General features: G+C 34.4%; 1 protein-coding gene across 1 annotated transcript in view; it reads right to left on the minus strand.

Annotated features, from left to right (window-relative positions):
• The window catches only part of LOC6037403 (chondroadherin), a 133,168-nt gene that overhangs the window by 94,696 nt on the left and 18,905 nt on the right, over positions 1-19,567 (minus strand). The window lies entirely within an intron of this gene.

Raw genomic sequence — 19,567 nt, forward strand, 5'->3', positions numbered from 1 at the left:
AGAAACTTTGCATAAAAGGAAAAAGAGGGAAAGTGTGTGTGTGTGTGTGGCGGGAGAGTCGTCGTCGTCACCTTTTTTTCTTCTTTTTGTTCGACTTCCTGTTTCAGCTTCCGGCGACGACGACGCCGCCACTTGCGACAGCAACGATGCGGCTGGTAACCCTCGAATGGTAGTTAGTTAAATATTTGTTTATTCTGAAAATCAATAAAACAAATTTGCAGTGAGCAATTCACTCCACTTCCTTCATTCATCATTAAATTTTGATTTTTGATTTGGATTTAAACTTTTTAAGGCCAATGACTGAAGAAACAATAAAGCACGTTATCGACGAATTAGCAAAAAACTATTATTTAATGTTGGATACATTTGAAACGGCAAAACATGCAATAACTGGCATAATATTAGTTTTTTTTGGTATAAAATTACATTATTGCTTTTTTACATCTTGGGCTTTTTTCAAAAATCAGCCTGAATTTCTGAAATTCCAAATTTCAACCTAAATCGATTTTCATTCAGTAGATAATCAATTCACAATGTGTTATTATTTGCTATAATGTCTTATAATTTGCTATTAAACAAAATAAAGGTTTGGAAAAAATCCAAGTATTTTTATCAGAAGGAACACAGAGAGAATTACCCCTTTTTTCATAAGATTCGAAAAAAACAAAAATCTTTATGAATTTCATGATTTTCTTATAATAAATACCCTTATTTTGGTTAAACAACAACAAAACCACTTCTGGATTCATTCGGGGAAAAAGAACTCTGGGGAATAAGTCATTTTGGCAAATGAATTTGTGAGGAACGGTTTATCGGAGGAATGAAATTCTGTGGAATGAAATCATGGGGAATCATGTTTTACTTAATTTAAACAATTGGTTGCATTCTAATAACAATTCAACTTGAAAGACTATGTAAAACTTAAATAGCAAATTAACTTTGCATTGATTTGGAATTAAGGGGTTACATACATACATATCGGCAAAAAAGTCAGAGGTTAATATGATCACACACTTCTATTTAATTCTGTTTTCAGGGCATTCAAATATACTCTTTCACCTACTAACAAAACAAGTTTAAGATATTTGGTTGCATCATTGACTAGATATAGCAATTTCAATTTAGCAGTTTAAAAAAAACGGGTGCCACGATATCTCAACACTATCTTGACCAAATCGGCTCAAAATTTTGGTGAAGACCCGTTAAACCGATTCCGTGTACATGACGAGGCTCGATTTTCAAAAAAATATAAAAAAAGATATTTTGTTTTTTTAAAGCTTATTTTAAAAATTGGACATCGTACACGGGATACATTTTGAGAGTCTTTACCTCAAATTTCAGCCAATTTGGACCTTCCCATCTCGAGATATAGTGGCACACGTAAATCAACCCGGGGTTTAAAGAAAAACGCCAACAAAGTTTGACAGCCCGTTTTGCGCGTGGCAAAAGTTTGAGCTTGAATCGTCTCTTACTCAGTGTAATCATAAAATATCTTAAGGTGAAGCCGCTGATCATTTTCGAAGAAAATTGATCATCACTATAAATATTCTGTATCAAATTCAATTTAACGAATTTCAGCACCAAAAAAACAGCATGTGCCGGTTGTTGCCTTTTTGAAGCCACTGAAAGAGTTTTTGATCTAAATTAAATGTGCTTCAAAATGTATATAATTTTGTGGCACAGTCATTAACGTCCTAGTTGGCAATCATTGATTAATGACGATTCCCATAACTTTACAAGGAATGGGATTATCGTTACCAAAAGGAATCAGCTTGTGTAGGGCACTCTTCTAAACAAATTGTTGAAGGAATTTTGTAAAAATATTGAAAGCGAAGCAAAATTTATATCTTTTAAGGAAAAATCATGACAATGATGGAAGTCTTCACGTTAAAGTTAACGTCAGTAAACGCTTCAGATTTGGGCTACCTGAGCACGCTTCAATCAACAAAATTTAATTTCAGTTATTTTAACAAAGTTGTAAATTTCGGGTACAAGTCATATAAATCCGTGCTTAGAAGCCAGGTGCCTCCATGGTTTCAATCTGAGAATGTGAGAATGTGATGTGCTTGGTTTCTTAGAATGATTTTGTAGTATTTATACCCGAAATAACCAACTTTGTTCTTTCGCAGGAAATTCACTAAAAATAAATTCTGTCGTTTATCGTGTTTACTACATTTGTAACATTCAACTCTTTTTAATATACCGTAATCTGGGGCGAATCGGGACTACAGTCTGAAAAGGGACAGCAGTTTTTAGAGCACTTAAAGCTTTTAAATTTGGAAATGGATGTACACATTTTGTTGGTCTGAGTCTGTTCTAACCGAAACCAGCCAGAAAAATTAAAATATTGTGTTCCAACATAGTTAAAACTGCTGTCCCAATTCGCCCCATGTGTCCCGTTTGACCCCAGTTTACGGTATTTAATACGTATATAAATTTGATTTAATATTGATTACCTTTACCTTTAATTAGATAAGATAAAAAAATTCATATTTTTTTGGTACTCTGCAGTTTATTGAGTTTTTGTAATCAATAATAATACAATTACACTGTCACCTTTAACCTGTTGGAAATTTCAAAACTTTTTCTGTGCCTTTTTTTGAGCTTCGAAAAAAAGTCCAAGTTAAACTAAAGCTCAGTTTAGCATAGGAGTTCATAAATAAATGTTGCAAATCTCAGCATATCATCCACAGCAAATTTTGTCCCATTGAAGGTTTACGAGGGAAAGCCAGCAGAGCTTTCCCCTCTGCTCGCTTCACCCGCGCAGTATTTTGCATGATAAAAGTTCATAACAGTAAATTTAACTTTCTTCACCTCGTTTTTCATCGTGGTTCAAACACACACCCAACCTAACACGATGGTATGCCCCATCAGGGGTGGTTATATATACTATTATTTTTCCTTTTTTTTCTTATTTCGTTCCCACGATCCTTCCCCACGCTGCAGACCTCCCAAACCAATTTTGGGGTGGAACTAGGAACGGATGTTTGGCGGAAATGAAAGCCGAAGGAGAGGACTCATTCCGACGTGCCTTGCCGTGGCTCGTGCTGCCGGCAACGCTGAAAATTGGAAGGGAAAGGGAAGAAAGGTTGCAGCCAGCTGGAAGCAATTTTTCCATCAACATTCTTTGCGCTCGTTTTCCACACAAAACAGCAGTTTTTAGCTTGGTTCGTGGGCAGAGAAAGGAAGAAAGGAAAATCTCGGCCAAGGAACGTAAGGAATTGTGGCTATGGAAGGAGGTTTTGTAGAACGGTCTTTTGGCAATCGGGATAATTGTTTGATGCTGAATTTTGAGTTAGTAGAGATGACAATTTTTGTTTTGAAAAGCTTATTTTAATTGCAACGAAAATGTGACTTGCAGAAGTTTATTAAAAAAAACAGGCTTACCTGAATCTGTCCACTACACCAGTTTCAATTTGCTTGAAACAATCATTTCTCCCTATTTAACTTTATTTGACGACCAACTACCCCAAAACGATCACCCCTTGGCGAGTAATTTCACTCATTGATATGACCTCTGGAATGGTCGGTTGGTGGCTTGTTGCTTCTATTTTCAGCTTCCAATGCTCACAATACCCCAACCCACCCCCGGGTTGACATTGAAAAGAAAGTTCCACTTCAGTCCTCCAGTCCCAGTCCGTGGTGTAAAAAGTCGAGAAGGAGCCAAAAATCTATTTGCATGTGTATTACCGCCGGCACCACCCAAAACCGTCTGGCGAAATGTTTTCTTTTTTTTCTACTTCTCAGAAGGATTTGGCACGAGCCAAGCTAGAGGGCCTTCGGATAAGTTTAGCGCTTTACAGACGGTAACATTTTGGGGGGGCGTTTTGTGGGAATGAATTCTAGTCGTTTAAAGGGGGAAGAAAAACAGCTGGAATTTTTGAAGCATTTTACATTTGTTGGTGAATGTTATCGTATCAGCAATTAATTGATTTAACTACATTTATTTGAAGGTGATATTTTTTCTAAAATCTTTGTGACAAATTGAATAAACACCAATGAAAGAATTTATAAACATTCTATGTTCAGTTGTTATGTCAACTTACCAGCTTTAAGACTCAGTAGAATGAGATTCATGAAAGAACGAATGTCAGGAATGAACTAAAATCACTAAAAGTTAATTTTGCAATTGGCTTTTTCTGTTTGAAAAAAATATCTACACCTATATTCTTAGCCTCAAAATTTTGTTGAAAGTTCGTTTTCTTCACTAATCTGTTTGGAAAACCTAGCTTTTCCTGTCTTGAAAAAAATGCCTTACCTGCACTAAAAATGACAGATCAACCACAATTATCATGCCGAAAATCTCAGTTCCTCAATTCCTGCCCTACCGTGAAATTCTCAGCACTAAGAATTGCTGGTCGCTCTTCCTGGCCATTATGAGATAAAAGAAGAGAACTTTCAAGCTTTAGTGATGGTCACAAACCGTGCTGGAAGTGCTGGAATCATCAAATGATATTTTTTTCTATCATTAATTTAGGGGAGAGTGGGGAGACTTGATCCCCTTTTTTATATCGCACATAATTCTGTCAATTTGTTAACAAAACTATAAACTTTCTGCATGAATTGAAAGCTTAGACATTCAACTATGTTTGGCTGATAAGGGTATTTCATCAGATAAACTCTTCGAATCATGCCAAGCGTTTAAAAACATATTTTAAACCGGCATTTTCAAAATGTTGGGGGTAATTTGATCCCCCTTTCAACATTTTGAAGAAATCTTAAGCAAAATGTTTCTTATTCATCCAAACTTTTAATTTTCGTTAAGTAACAGCAATTTCACATTCAACCTGTACGTTTGTGTTCAAAATATAACAAGTTAAGCATGCAAAATATTTAAAAACTTAAAATTTTCTTTTTTAGACCAAAATGGAGCATGTTTACAAAGCCTGATAATTTTTGTTCACAAAACTTTTGAAAAATGGTTCAAACTGCAGTAAGTTATGTACAACTATACTAAAGGAAACTATGTACGAAAACCCAGCCCAATTATTTGATCTTGAATCTGATTCCAGTGACTGTAAAAATGCAGGGATCAAGTCTCCCTAAACGCACTTTTTTAAACAATTAATTGTAAAAATAGTATGACGATAAATTTAACGTCAAATGCGTAAGGGTTTTGGAGTTGATATGTTTATCAAACAATTCATGTATAAAAAAATATTTTTTTTGAATAATTTTTGAGTGTTTTCTATATTTATCAAAACAAAGAAAAAAGATCTGTTGGAAGTTTTTTGCTGCACTTTTTAGAAAAATGTGTGTAACTCAATCTAAACATTTTTTAATTTTTTTCTTTGTTTTCTTCAATGAGTTTTAGTTAATTTCGCACAACTTTCTAGAAAAAAGCTAATTTTTTTACCCACATGCTGACGAGATACAGGCTTGGGATCAAGTGTCCCCGAGGATCAAGTCTCCCCACTCTCCACTACCCAACGAGGATATGAATGATTCTTGTGTAAAATCATCTGGGAAACACTATGATGAAGTTTAATTTGAAAATATATTGCATGTGTATGGGGAAAAATGCATTAAAATTTTCGATTGCGTAAAATGCACACAAACTACGACAAATCGATTACACCATTCGATAAGGCGTTTCTTTTAATCTATCATTTTTGGTTTCCAAGGTATGGCTGCCGAAAATCGTAAAACTTTGGGGTGGTGCTTAAAAAAGGTTGTTTCGATTTTAGGATTCTTGCAAATTCGAGATTCTGGCATATTTTGATAGTATAAACAACTCCAGAAAATTTGATGTGCCGTTTCACATGAAACAAACCATTAAATATCATTTTAATCCGGAATACTGTACGTTAAGTAAGAAGCAATTCAAAATCGATCAAGATTTTTTTTTGTTATTGACCAAAGTATGTATGCAAAGTTGATATTTCTCGCTTAATAAGAATTGAGTTCAGCTTTGGTCCAAGTGGTCGACACTTGTTTGTTTTTTTTCCGATTTACTGCTAAAAAATTCCTGGGTCTCGTGGCGCAGGGGTAGCGGCTTCGGCTGCCGATCCCGATGATGCTATGAGACGCGGGTTCGATTCCCGCCTTATCCACTGAGCTTCTATCGGATGGTGAAGTAAAACGTCGGTCCCGGTTTCTCCTGTCTCGTCAGAGGCGCTGGAGCAGAAATCCCACGTTAGAGGAAGGCCATGCCCCGGGGGGCGTAGTGCCAATAGTTTCGTTGCTAAAAAATTAATTAGCGTTAAAATAGGTGTTAAAAAAAAGTTTCCTGTAAATGTTTTGTATTTTCATCTATTAGTTAATTTTTGTTAATCTTAAAATAAAATTCATTTTGAAAAAAATATGCATTTCACAGAATACATACTTTATTGCAGGGGTGCCCAACCTTTTGGCTCTGCGGGCCAGATCTAATTTTTCTAAAGCTGGGGCGGGCCGGAACTAATGTTGGTAAAAGTTAAAGAAAGTAATCATTTTTCCTCATATTTTTTTAAATAGGTCAATTCAAGTATACAAATATATAAACAAGTGTGGCAAATAAGATTCAAATACCTTGATTTTAAGAAAGAAAAACAAAGATTATTTTCAAAATTGTGTTTATTAGATTTATTTTTAGTTTGTTTTGGACAAAACTATATTGTAATTGTTTTTGTCGATTGAAATTGAATTCTTTGACATCATTAACACAAAAAACATTAAAATTTCGTCGCTGCATTTTTTTTTCAAGTCTGAACGAGACAAGATGATATTGATTGAAACGAAATTTGGATTCAAATCATCTCTACGAAAAAAACAATTTCAAAATAATTTTCAAGACATGAAATTAAAAAAAAAAGTGTATAAAAATATATATCTGATAGTTTTTAATTCGTCATTTTTCTAATTTCTTAACATTTTTGAAGATTATGAAAAAATTGCTATCTGATTTCTTGACTCATTTAGAAACATTTTTTAATATTTGTAGCGATCTTAATTTTCAATTTGCTTTTTAAAGCTTTTTTCTAGCAAAACTTTTGCATTGAAAAAATCCTCTGAAAAAAAAAATTAAAATTTCTGCTGAGCAATTCTCTACGAAATCGGTCTTTTTTCTTCAATTTTAATTTTTGTATTTTTTAATCCGGCTGAAACTTTTTTGGTGCCTTCGGTATGCCCAAAGAAGCCATTTTGCATCATTAGTTTGTCCATATAATTTTCCATACAAATTCGGCAGCTGTCCATACAAAAATGATGTATGAAAATTCAAAAATCTGTATCTTTTGAAGGAATTTTTTGATCGATTTGGTGTCTTCGGCAAAGTTGTAGGTATGGATACGGACTACACTGGAAAAAATAATACACGATAAAAAAAAATTTGGTGATTTTTTTATTTAACTTTTTATCACTAAAACTTGATTTACAAAAAAACACTATTTTTAATTTTTTTTATTTTTTGATATGTTTTAGAAGACATAAAATGCCAACTTTTCAGAAATTTCCAGGTTGTGCAAAAAATCACTGACCGAGTTATGAATTTTTTAATCAATACTGATTTTTTCAAAAAATCGAAATTTTGGTCGTAAAAATTTTTCAACTTCATTTTTCGATGTAAATCAAATTTGCAATCAAAAAGTACTTTACTAAAATTTTGATAAAGTGCACCGTTTTCAAGTTATAGCCATATTTAAGTGACTTTTTTGAAAATAGTCGCAGTTTTTCATTTTTAAATTAGTGCACATGTTTGCCCAGTTTTGAAAAAATATTTTGAAAAGCTGAGAAAATTCTCTATATTTTGCTTATTCGGACTATGTTGATACGACCTTTAGTTGCTGAGATATTGCAATGCAAAGGTTTAAAAACAGGAAAATTGATGTTTTCTAAGTTTCACCCAAACAACCCACCATTTTCTATCGTCAATATCTCAGCAACTAATGGTCCGATTTTCAATGTTAATACATGAAACAATTGTGAAATTTTCCGATCTTTTCGAAAAAAATATTTTTGGAATTTTCAAATCAAGACAAACATTTTAAAAGGGCGTAATATTGAATGTTTGGCCTTTGTGAAATGTTAGTCTTGATTTGAAAATTCCAAAAATATTTTTTCGAAGAGATCGGAAAATTTCACAAATGTTTCATATATTAACATTGAAAATCGGACCATTAGTTGCTGAGATATTGACGATAGAAAATGGTGGGTTGTTTGGGTGAAACTTAGAAAACATCAATTTTCCTGTTTTTAAACCTTTGCATTGCAATATCTCAGCAACTAAAGGTCGTATCAACAAAGTCCAAATAAGCAAAATATAGAGAATTTTCTCAGCTTTTCAAAATATTTTTTCAAAACTGGGCAAACATGTGCACTAATTTAAAAATGAAAACTGCGACTATTTTCAAAAAGTCACTTAAATATGGCTATAACTTGAAAACGGTGCACTTTATCAAAATTTCAGTAAAGTACTTTTTGATTGCAAATTTGATTTTACATCGAAAAATGAAGTTGAAAAATTTTACGACCAAAATTTCGATTTTTTGAAAAAATCAGTATTGATTAAAAAATTCATAACTCGGTCAGTGATTTTTTGCACAACCTGGAAATTTCTGAAAAGTTGGCATTTTATGCCTTCTAAAACATATCAAAAAATAAAAAAAATTAAAAATAGTGTTTTTTTGTAAAGCAAGTTTTAGTGATAAAAAGTTAAATAAAAAAATCACCAAATTTTTTTTACCGTGTATTATTTTTTCCAGTGTAGTCCGTATCCATACCTACAACTTTGCCGAAGACACCAAATCGATCAAAAATTCCTTCAAAAGATACAGATTTTGAATTTTCATACATCATTTTTGTATGGACAGCTGCCGAATTTGTATGGAAAATTATATGGACAAACTAATGATGCAAAATGGCTTCTTTGGGCATACCGAAGGCACCAAAAAAGTTTCAGTCGGATTAAAAAATACAAAAAAAATCGAATGACCGAAATCCTAGAGAACTGCTCTGCTTACTCATTTATGAAAAATCAATTTAAATCAAAATCCTCAAAAAAGAAACAATTCAATAAGAAATAAAAACAGCCAAAACTTTGACTTATTTGAATTCAGTATCTTTTGCATTTTTTAAATTTAATGATTGATTCTTATAATATCAACATAGAAATGATAAAAAATAAATTCAAACATAAACAACGTGAACAATGTGAAATTAAATCATTAAAAATACAAAGACATAATCCAAATAATACGTTGAATGAGCAACATTTTATGTCAAAAGCAAAAAAAAAATCTTTTTTGGACAGCCTTAAGGGCCGCTCATAGAATAATTTTGAAAAGCTTTTTTTTGAATCTACATTGATCCAGAAGGGTGATTTTTTCATTTAGAACAAAATTTTTTATTTTAAAATGTCGTGTTTTTTCTAACTTTGCAGGGGTATTTTTTAGAGTGTAATAATGTTTAACAAAGTTGTACAACAGACAATTACAAAAATTTTGATATAGAAACATAAGGGGTTTGCTTACAAGCATCACGAGTTATTGCGATTTCTGAGTACGCCATCAAATCGGGCGTCAAACTTTACATAAAAGCCCCTTTGACATCAAATTTCTATCTTATCACCGTTTCAGGCTGCAAATTATTGAAAAACACCTCTTTTTTTGCATTTCAAAAATGAAAGGGGTCTTACCGCCCTTCCGTCACGAGGTATCAGGGACAAATGTTACCCCTTAGGACAATGTTTCACACAAATCGAAGAGGGGTCGGGGCAACTTTTCCCGATTTCGTGTGAGTTGGTAGATAATTATCCAGTTTAGAAATTATACATAAGTCATTTTGAAACACAAGTAAATGAGATGCAAATTATATAAAAAGTTTGTAGATACAACGGATTGCTTAAATCGTGCATGTTATCTGCTTTGTAACTTATCAAGAAACTAAACTCAACTTAAATTAACCAGCAACCTGCCAGCGCTTCAATTTCCACCTCTAGTTCATCGCAGCCAGGTTGTTCAGTTCCATCGTGTAACGAACTCGACACCGAAAATCCGATTACTCGAACATTTCCCGTCCCAAATCCACTCTCGATTTAACTCCAATCAAACGGCTGCGGTTAAAACCTAAGTTGACGGGGCGAGGTTATTTTGGGGGGAGAAGGAAAACCCATTTTCCAACACTATAGCTGTTTTCCCTCCTACTCACAGGAAATCACAGGAAGGAAGGGACAAAATGGTTAAAACACTTTCGTATAACGCAGCAACTCTTGGACCAGGGAAAAAGTTTCATTCGTTTTCATTTCCTTTCGTGTGGGCGCCTCTCTTTCTAAAGTTAGAGGAAAAAAAAAGGTCTTAACCTCTAAAAACCATCCTAGGTGAGTTGAGCTCGTTGCAGTGTTGGTAAGTTTCACTTGAAAATAGAAGGGAAAAAGTTCTCAAGTGATTTTTTTTTTCGTGATGAAATTTTCATCGCGGTAACAAAAACGCAACAACTCTCGTCTGGAAGGTACTACTACTTTTCATATTTATGACGATATAGATTGAACTATAAAACGGTAAAGGCATCGCATTAATATTAATGAGAAAGCACGCTCTGGCACAACTTTTCAGCGGGCGACAGTGGTGAAAGTTTTCCCAGTGAAAATCCCACCACCCTCCTCCATACAGCCATCATTTCAAGGAGAGAGAAAAAAAAACACACAAACACCAGACGAGCAGCGTCGAAAGGAAGCACTTTTTGGTTTTGCTGACGCGCTCTCTTCCTGCTGCCCTGCCATAATTCAATTTTGTTTCGATTACTCAGTCACTATCGGTTTGATTTGCGAAAGCCAACCGTGTTTCAAATTGACGGGAACTTTTTTGCCCTTCCTTTTTTGATGCAGTGGGAGAGGGAGGGTGGTAAAAGTCATTTGAATCGTTGAGTGGAATTTGATAAGTTTTTTTAGTTGCTGAGCAATCGCAACGTAGGTGAAAGTTTGTTTGGAATAGTTTGGCCACTGCTGGGCAACTTTTAGCAGATGAAAATGGAAATTGGTTGACAGATTTGGCAAGCTGGTGGAGCGTGAAAATGTTTTCAAGTAGGGGGAGGGGAATGTTTGTTTAACTTTTCAATTGATTGGATTGGAAACTGTTTCGTCAGTGTTTGTTTTGGTTACTTGTAAAATAGTAGTTTATGCAACAAGTTGCAAAAAGACGTTTTTTTTCAGCACGGCGAATGCTGAAAAAATCAAGTTTTGCAACGAGTTCCATACAACATTTTGGAAATCCGAAAAACACCCTTTGAGTGAAATTATAAGTCAAATGTTCATGTATTTGGTCAATAAATCGTTAAATAAATGTTGAAAAGTGTTACTTTTCGAAACAAATGTTGAAAAGTTCAACTTTTTAGCACCCATTTCAGTGCTGAAAAGTAGAACTTTATTTTGAAATGTGTTGCTATTCGATTTTGTTATTTTTGGTACAGAAAATTACCCTAGTAACATTTTTAAACTTACAGGTTTTATCATGGTTCTGAAAACCCTCATACGGCCTAAATAGGCTTTTATGGCCTTCTTAAAACCTAAAATGTTACTAGGGTAGGCTATTTCGTCTTTCAAGAATGACAGGAAAAGTAAGTAGGGTATATGACCCTATTTTGGACCTTGTACCTATTTTGAACCTATTTTTATTAATCGAGGTAGTTCAGGCTTTTAAAGTACGAATTCACTGAATCCAACCAACAGAAAGTGTAGGCAGGATCGTTTTGTATCTTACCTCTTCCAAAAATGTTAACATTTTTGATTATTTCCGCTTTTTCAGCCACTTTTTCCAACGCCATTCGAACTTCCTTTCATTTTTCTAGCACATCGATTAGGTCCAAAAATTCCGGCCTTTTTGCTTATCAGATTTGGCTCGCGACACCTTGATGATTTTTTCTGTTTTGCACTGACACCAAGCAATTTCGTCCGGTTTCTGAGCAATGTAACTGTTGTTTATTTAATTCTTTCTTGTTTTCCGTCACTAAACCATTGAAATAACTATTCTATTATCGAAAAAAACTCATTTCAAAATATTTTTTTAAATCAGCCGCGTTTGATCAGTTTTTGGAGCTACTTTGCCGTCGGTTCAAGGCTATCACCAACACATGCATAACAAGGTGTTGCCAGTTTTGTTTATCAATTTATTTCGATATTTCATTGAAATTGATTGAAATTTTTTAATTTATTATTTTGAATTGAATTTCTTTACTGTAATTATTTGAATGAAATGTAAGCTTTAAAAAGCAAATGATTAACAGAAACAATGAAAATATGTTTTTTAAACGATAAAAATGCAAATTTTTCCGCAAAATGAAAAGTACAAATTGAATACGTGCGGAATGGTATGGAATCATACTGACCGTGGTAGAGAAGTGCTCAAAGTACCTCATGAAGAACTTTTCATGAAATTTTGAAATGTTTAAAAAGTTAGTCAACTATAACTAAGAAAATGTTGAAAAGGGGCCATCCATAATATGGTGTATATCGATTATCCACGCTTCATGCAAAAAAGTTTTTTTTTGTATGGAAAATTGTCCACGAGGGGGTGGGGGGGGAATTTCCAAAAAAGTGTCCACGTGGTTTGTGGATGGTCCCCAAATAGCATTATTTTCATCTTCTCAGCGTGTCATGATTTTTTCAATGAACATGATTTTGAATCGTAAAACGGAATGCATTTTCGGATTCTTCGGTCAATCTTCTACTAGGAAAAGGTAAAATAAGTTATATAAATGTTATTAAATATTATTTGTTTTTGAAACATAATTTAAAAAAAAATTATAATTTAAAGGCATTTTCAGTAAAACAAATTTCATATAAAATGTGAAGACTTTTGATTCGTTCTTTGAATTCAGTTAAACATGTAATATAAATCTATAATTTAATAAACAAAACTAGTTTCAACGAATTTCAGGCAATATTCTGAATTTTCAACAATTTCACCTAAAACTTATGTGTATAATGTTAAAAAGCTTATAAACTTAGTTAACTAAATATTGACATAAACGATTTTCTTAAAAATTATATCAGCAACCTAAGTGATGGCAAGTTCGAAGTAAATATAATGTTTGAACACCTCAAATCTGCTTTTAACAAAACAAACTATGACTATCAAAGGCACCCTGGTATTCAAACAAAGTTTTTTTTTTCAAATATTACATTGTTTTTAAAAGTGCAACATGTAGTTAAACTTTTTGTCAAGCAACTGTAAAGTTTAACATGACAGATGAGAAAGTTTCACACCAAGTTACAAGCTATAATCTCCCTTTAAAATTTCTTGATTGTTTAATAATATATGAACATAAGCTCTGCGTAAAATTTAGAACCTTTTTTAATTGTAACTTGTTATGTATCTGTGTCATTCATTTAATTTTAAGATAAGGTGTGTAAATAGGACAGAGACCTGCTAAAGATGCGTGAGTTTCCATTCAATATGATTAAAACACGTTTTCAAATTCAAATCCATTGTTTCATCATAATTATTTAATTTCTGAAATAAATATTTTCCAAATAATAATCGTGGTTAGGCCGAGTTTTTGTAAGTGTGCGTGTTGCCGCCGCACGCCGCAATTCGAGTTGTCCAAATTTCAACCAATCAAAATGTGGGTCCAAAATAGGTTCAGCGATGTCTCCAAAATACATTCAATAAGTCCAAAAAGCATCCAAAAAATGTTTTACTTGAAATGCTTATTACAATGGAATGGTTAAATTATTTTAAATTTTCAATAGTACACTTTAATAAGCATAAATTAAGGCACAAAACAATCCTGAAACGAGCCAAACTAGTTAGACCGTTCTTGAGAACTATGCGAAATATGTTGACGCTTTGCATATAACCATATAACCATATAACCTAGTTTCACGACGGAATTCCAAACATAATTATTTGGGTACTTTTTTACGTTTTTGCAAATCAACTTTTCATTGTATTTTCAGATTTGTATGAAACTTTTTCAAGGATATGTTTTGTCTAAATAAATAAATTTGTAAAAGGCTCTGCTCTTCGTTCATTCTTCAAATTACCTTTATAACACTGGAACTCTTAACGCGGACGATTTAATTTTATCGATTTTTTTTTACAGGCCCAAAAAAAGTTGGAATGGTAAAGTGTGTTTCCCAACGTTGCCTTTTGTTTTCCAGTAAATAACCGCCATTTAAAATTTGCAATCTCATAATAAATTAGCAAGCTGAAATTGAAACACCAATTAAATTATCCAGGAATAGGCTCAACAATGTTGGATCAACATAAACAATACAAAACAAAAAAAAAAAAAAATCACCGAATTTAGGTTGACTTTTTCTTAGCCACAATTCCCTACTCGATTAACCTTTCAAACCTTCGAAATCCTTCCAGGAAAAAAAATCCTCAAAAATCTATCCTTCTCTTCCGCACCCAAAAAAAAAAACCCTTTTCACGCGTGAAACTTTTTCCAAATAAAAGAGAACCCAATAGATCCTGAACCAAGCCACCCACTTCAAATAATCGACTTAAGCTAATGAATAATTCTTCAAAGATAAAGAGGACCATTCTTGATACTTTGATCAAACACAACTCTGGGCCGGAGGACTCGGGCTAAAAACTCAAAACCCAGGTCGAAGGGAAAAGGAAAAACCTTTTATCTATCAACCCATTTTCCCCGTGGATGAACCGAGCAAGGCAGTAATTGAAATCAAGATGCCAACCCCCCTTCCTAAATGGCTTAACATTTTCCATCTTGGGGCGTCCTTTTTGCTAAATTTTTTGCTCGACCACACGCAAAAACCAATTCCCGCAATTTAATTAAATATTTAAAATTCTTACTGACCTTTTCAGACCCGGATTTTAGTTCGGGAAAAGCCTAATCAGGGGACGGTTTCTTGGTGAATCCGAAGGAAATTGTAATTGGTGGGCTAGAATTCTGTTTCGAAAGTGCTTTCATATTGTTTCTATAAAATATGTAAATGAGGGTGTGAAAATAGAATTGGAATGAAAAGAAAGTTTGAAGCCAGATTCAAGGTAGTCTAAATTTGATGATCTATAAAAAGTAAGTAATTTGATGTATTTTACAAACCAAACTTATAAAAAAGTTATTGGACTCTCTCCAATTCCTGTTCCATTTGTTAACCTGTCTGAGTTGATGAAAAATAAACTTCTCAATCGGAAAGACATGCTCCCATTCTCACGATTCCTCCACCCTCTCGTTGTGGTCCGAGCAAATAACATCAATTTCTGATAACAATCCCCCTCCATAATAGCACCCACTTTATCACCGGCTGGTTTTGCTGCTGCTTCCTCTTGTAACCGAAAATTGTGATATTTGTCATGGCGGGTGTCATTTTCTTTATCGCCGAGAAATTGGGCTGCTTTCCGTAAAACCGGAAAACACCCGGCCGCCGCAGATAAAGACTTTATTCGGAACAAGTGAATCGTAAGTTCAAAGGCTTTGGAAACCTCCGCACAGACGGTCTGGACGTTGGCTTCCATCCTTAAAGCTTTTCCCGGAAAGGAAGTCTTTGAAAGCTTTACTTTTGATATCTAAACTGGTGGAAAGTTTAGCCCTGGTGGCACGTGTTTTCGGTTGATTTGACGAGGTGTTCTTCAATGAAAAGGTAAAGATGGATTTCTCCTCCGCATCATCAGGAAATGTGTGCGGGGAATTTGTTTCCTCCGTGCTGCTTCCGACCAACCTGTGCTTTGAGGTCTCTAAGCCAGAGAGGCTTATTTGGTAAATCTTCGGAGGAGAAAATACCGCTTCTCTGTCGACGAGATGGTTGTAGGCGTTCTAAGGTAGTGGCTGATGTGGGAGCTGATGTGATTTGTGAGTTGGCTAGTTAGTTAGCTAGTTGTTAAATGACGCAAGGAGGTGCCGAGTTTTGATGTCTTGGTTTTGGTTGTAAATGTTTTGTCACATCTTTTTTTCTTCAAAAAATTGTAATTGAGAAAATATCATGAATTTGTGAGAAAAAATATCAAGGTAAGTTTTTAAATTATAATATGGTAATGTTATGTTTTTTCATACTTAACAAACCCAAAACGATGCTTTCGCGGTTATCACAAAACACACTTGTGACATAGACTAACTTATCACCAAAATGATCGTGCAATTTTGTGACACGTCTTACAAATTGTTGGAAAAATTGGGAAAATGTTCCATATTTTTCACCCATTTATTCTGATACACATTTTTTTAAAGCAGCTTCTCTTTCTGTACTGATTAAGACGGTTAAAAATCTTTTCTGTAGATTTTTTTAAGCGGTCTCCACCGTACAAGTATCTGACTAACATTTCTATCCTGTTTCCCGTGATCTTACAACTGGTCGTGGCTGGCGTCGTGATTGATCAGCATCATGCTGATATATTTTCTTCTTCCTTTGTATTGACAGTCTTGTTATTACTTAGGTACTGGATTAAAAAGTTGCAGCTTCTTTGTTGATTGTTGAAAACTGGCTAAAAATTTGGTACTATTAGAATAAATTGGTATTATTAGATTGCTTGAGAGCGCTGACGAAAATCAATGATTTCACACAGGCACGCCACTGCACTGTCCGGAAGCGGTCTGAATCTTCCCGGACAAACTCTACCTCGACGTGCTGCACGTGCACGTACCACAGGAAAGCGGAGATTGCACCCGGGGCCCAACCGGGGATTCCGCGGAAAGATGATAATAGGCACTACCATCACACCACCACCAGCCATCATCAACAACATATAAATAATCTCAGCTCGGAATGCTATATAATACGGGCTAGTTTATTTGATGGTGATGGTGAAACGTGACATCCGGAGCGCTGGAACGTGTTGTTGTGGCAGTTTGAGCGAAATCTGAGTCTTCGCCGGTCCAATTGTTGTCGTCGTGATGAAGCCATCCACCGACGGCGTGGATGGCAGAAAGGAGGTATTTAGTCCGTATTGGCCGTGGATTTATCTCGATTCCGTTACGGATGACCGGTCCGGGTGTCGATAAGGATATACCAGAGATTAATTTAAGCTGATAGGCTCTTCTCGACCGTGAACTTAATTATATCACGTAAACACTATCGGATTGGATCGCAACGGAACACCAAAGAACGTGGCTAGTTGAGTACAGTAAAACCCCGATTGTTTGATCAACCACCTTTCCTTTGCAGCAGCGATTCTCAACCTTCTTCTAGAAAGGTACCGGAACCCCCGTTGAGAATCGCTGCTTTACAACAATGTTAATCCAGCGAAGTTACGCTGTACTCGGTGCAATGACGGATTGGTGGTTCAAAGGGATACGCTTCAATCGGACCAGGAATAGGTGGTGGCGATAATGGTTGAGTTTAGATTGTGGTAGACGATTAATCTAGCCAACAATGTGAAGTGGAACTGATGACCCCTCCCTTTCCCTACAACTGATGAACTCGGGAAGTGTTGGGAGCGGAAAACGCAAATTCCTTGATTGAATTGCTTTTCCGGGAATTAACGGCGGGATCGATGTTGAGTTCGGTGCTGCGGGGCGGATAATGTTGGGAAGGGGGGTACGATTGGCCCAGATTTAGACGTTTTAAGCTTACTGAAAGCACTAATAATCTTTGACGTCATTGTAATGAACTTGTCTTTAGTAGGGGAAATATGATTTCCTAGCAAAAAAAACACGTTTTAGACCAGTTTTAAGGACGCAGTATCTTTTGACAGTAGCAAGATAGCACAATAGGGGAAATATACCCTTTCTAATGAAACACAGATCTTCGTCATATGAGCAGTTCTCTACGAAATCGGTCTTTTTTCTTCAATTTTAGTTTTTGTATTTTTTAATCCGACTGAAACTTTTTTGGTGCCTTCGGTATGCCTACACGCAGAAAAATAAGGCATATTTGAATCAACAAAACATTTTGTTGATTTGAAAATCTAGATTTTTGTTGAATCAACGCTAAACGTCAAAGCAACTTTTTCAAACCAACAAATGATTTTTGTGGAATTGAGAAAATCAAGGTTTGTTTCAACGCAAAATCGGCGTTGATTATATTCAACAAAATTTTTGTTGAAACAAACCTCGTACAGGCTGATTCTACAAAACATTTTTCTGCGTGTAAAAAAGCCATTTTGCATCATTAGTTTGTCCATAAAATTTTCCATACAAATTTGGCAGCTGTCCATACAAAAATGATGTATGAAAATTCAAAAATCTGTATCTTTTGAAGGAATTTTTTGATCGATTTGGTGTCTTCGGCAAAGTTGTAGGTATGGATGCAGACTACACTGAAAAAAAAATATACACTGTAAAAACATTGTGATTTTTTATTTAACTTTTTATCACTAAAACTTGATTTGCAAAAAACACTATTTTTAATTTTTTTTTATTTTTTTACATGTTTTAGAGGACATAAAATGCCAACTTTTCAGAAATTTCCAGGTTGTGCAAAAAATTTTTGACCGAGCTATGAATTTTTTAATCAATACTGATTTTTTCAAAAAATCGAAATATTGGTCGCTAAACAATTTCAACTTCATTTTTCGATGTAAAATCAAATTTGCAATCAAAAAGTACTGAAGTGAAATTTTGATAAAGGGCACCGTTTTCAAGATAAATCCATTTTTAGGTAACTTTTTTGAAAATTTTCGCAGTTTTTCATTTTTTTAAAATAGTGCAATATTTTCAAATCAAGACTAACATTTCAAAAGGGCCAAACATTCAATATTACGCCCTTTTAAAATGTTAGTCTTGGTTTAAAAATTTTGAAAAAAATGTTTTCGAAAAGATCGGAAAATTTCATAAATGTTTCATATATTAACATTGAAAATCGGACCATCACTTGCTGAGATATCGACAATAAAAAATGGTGGGTTGTTTGGTTGGGACTTAGCAAACATCAATTTTCCTGTTTTTAAACCTTTGCATTGCAATATCTCGCATCAACAAAGTCAGAAAAAGCAAAATATAGAGAATTTTCTCAGCTTTTCAAAAATATTTTTTCCAAAAGTTTGCAAACATGTGCACTATTTAAAAAAAATAAATGAAAAACTGCGACTATTTTCAAAAATGTTACCTAAAAATGGCTATAACTTGAAAACGGTGCACTTTATCAAAATTTCACTGAAGTACTTTTTGATTGCAAATTTGATTTTACATCGTAAAATGAAGTTGAAATTTTTTTGCGACCAATATTTCGATTTTTTGAAAAAAATCAGTATTGATTGGGTCTCGTGGCGCAGGGGTAGCGGCTTCGGCTGCCGATCCCGATGATGCTATGAGACGCGGGTTCAATTCCCGCCTTATCCACTGAGCTTCTATCGGATGGTGAAGTAAAACGTCGGTCCCGGTTTCTCCTGTCTCGTCAGAGGCGCTGGGGCAGAAATCCCACGTTAGAGGAAGGCCATGCCCCGGGGGGCGTAGTGCCAATAGTTTCGTTTTTTCAGTATTGATTAAAAATTCATAACTCGGTCAAAGATTTTTTGCACAACCTGGAAATTTCTGAAAAGTTGGCATTTTATGTCCTCTAAAACAGATCAAAAAATAAAAAAAATAAAAATGGTGTTTTTTTGCAAATCAAGTTTTAGTGATAAAAAGTTAAATAAAAAAATCACTAATTTTTTTTTACAGTGTATGATTTTTTTTCAGTGTAGTCTGTATCCATACCTACAACTTTGCCGAAGACACCAAATCGATCAAAAAATTCCTTCAAATGATACAG

This window comes from Culex quinquefasciatus, chromosome 1 (genome assembly GCF_015732765.1).
Source record: "Culex quinquefasciatus strain JHB chromosome 1, VPISU_Cqui_1.0_pri_paternal, whole genome shotgun sequence".
NCBI classification, from domain to species: Eukaryota; Metazoa; Arthropoda; class Insecta; order Diptera; family Culicidae; genus Culex; species Culex quinquefasciatus.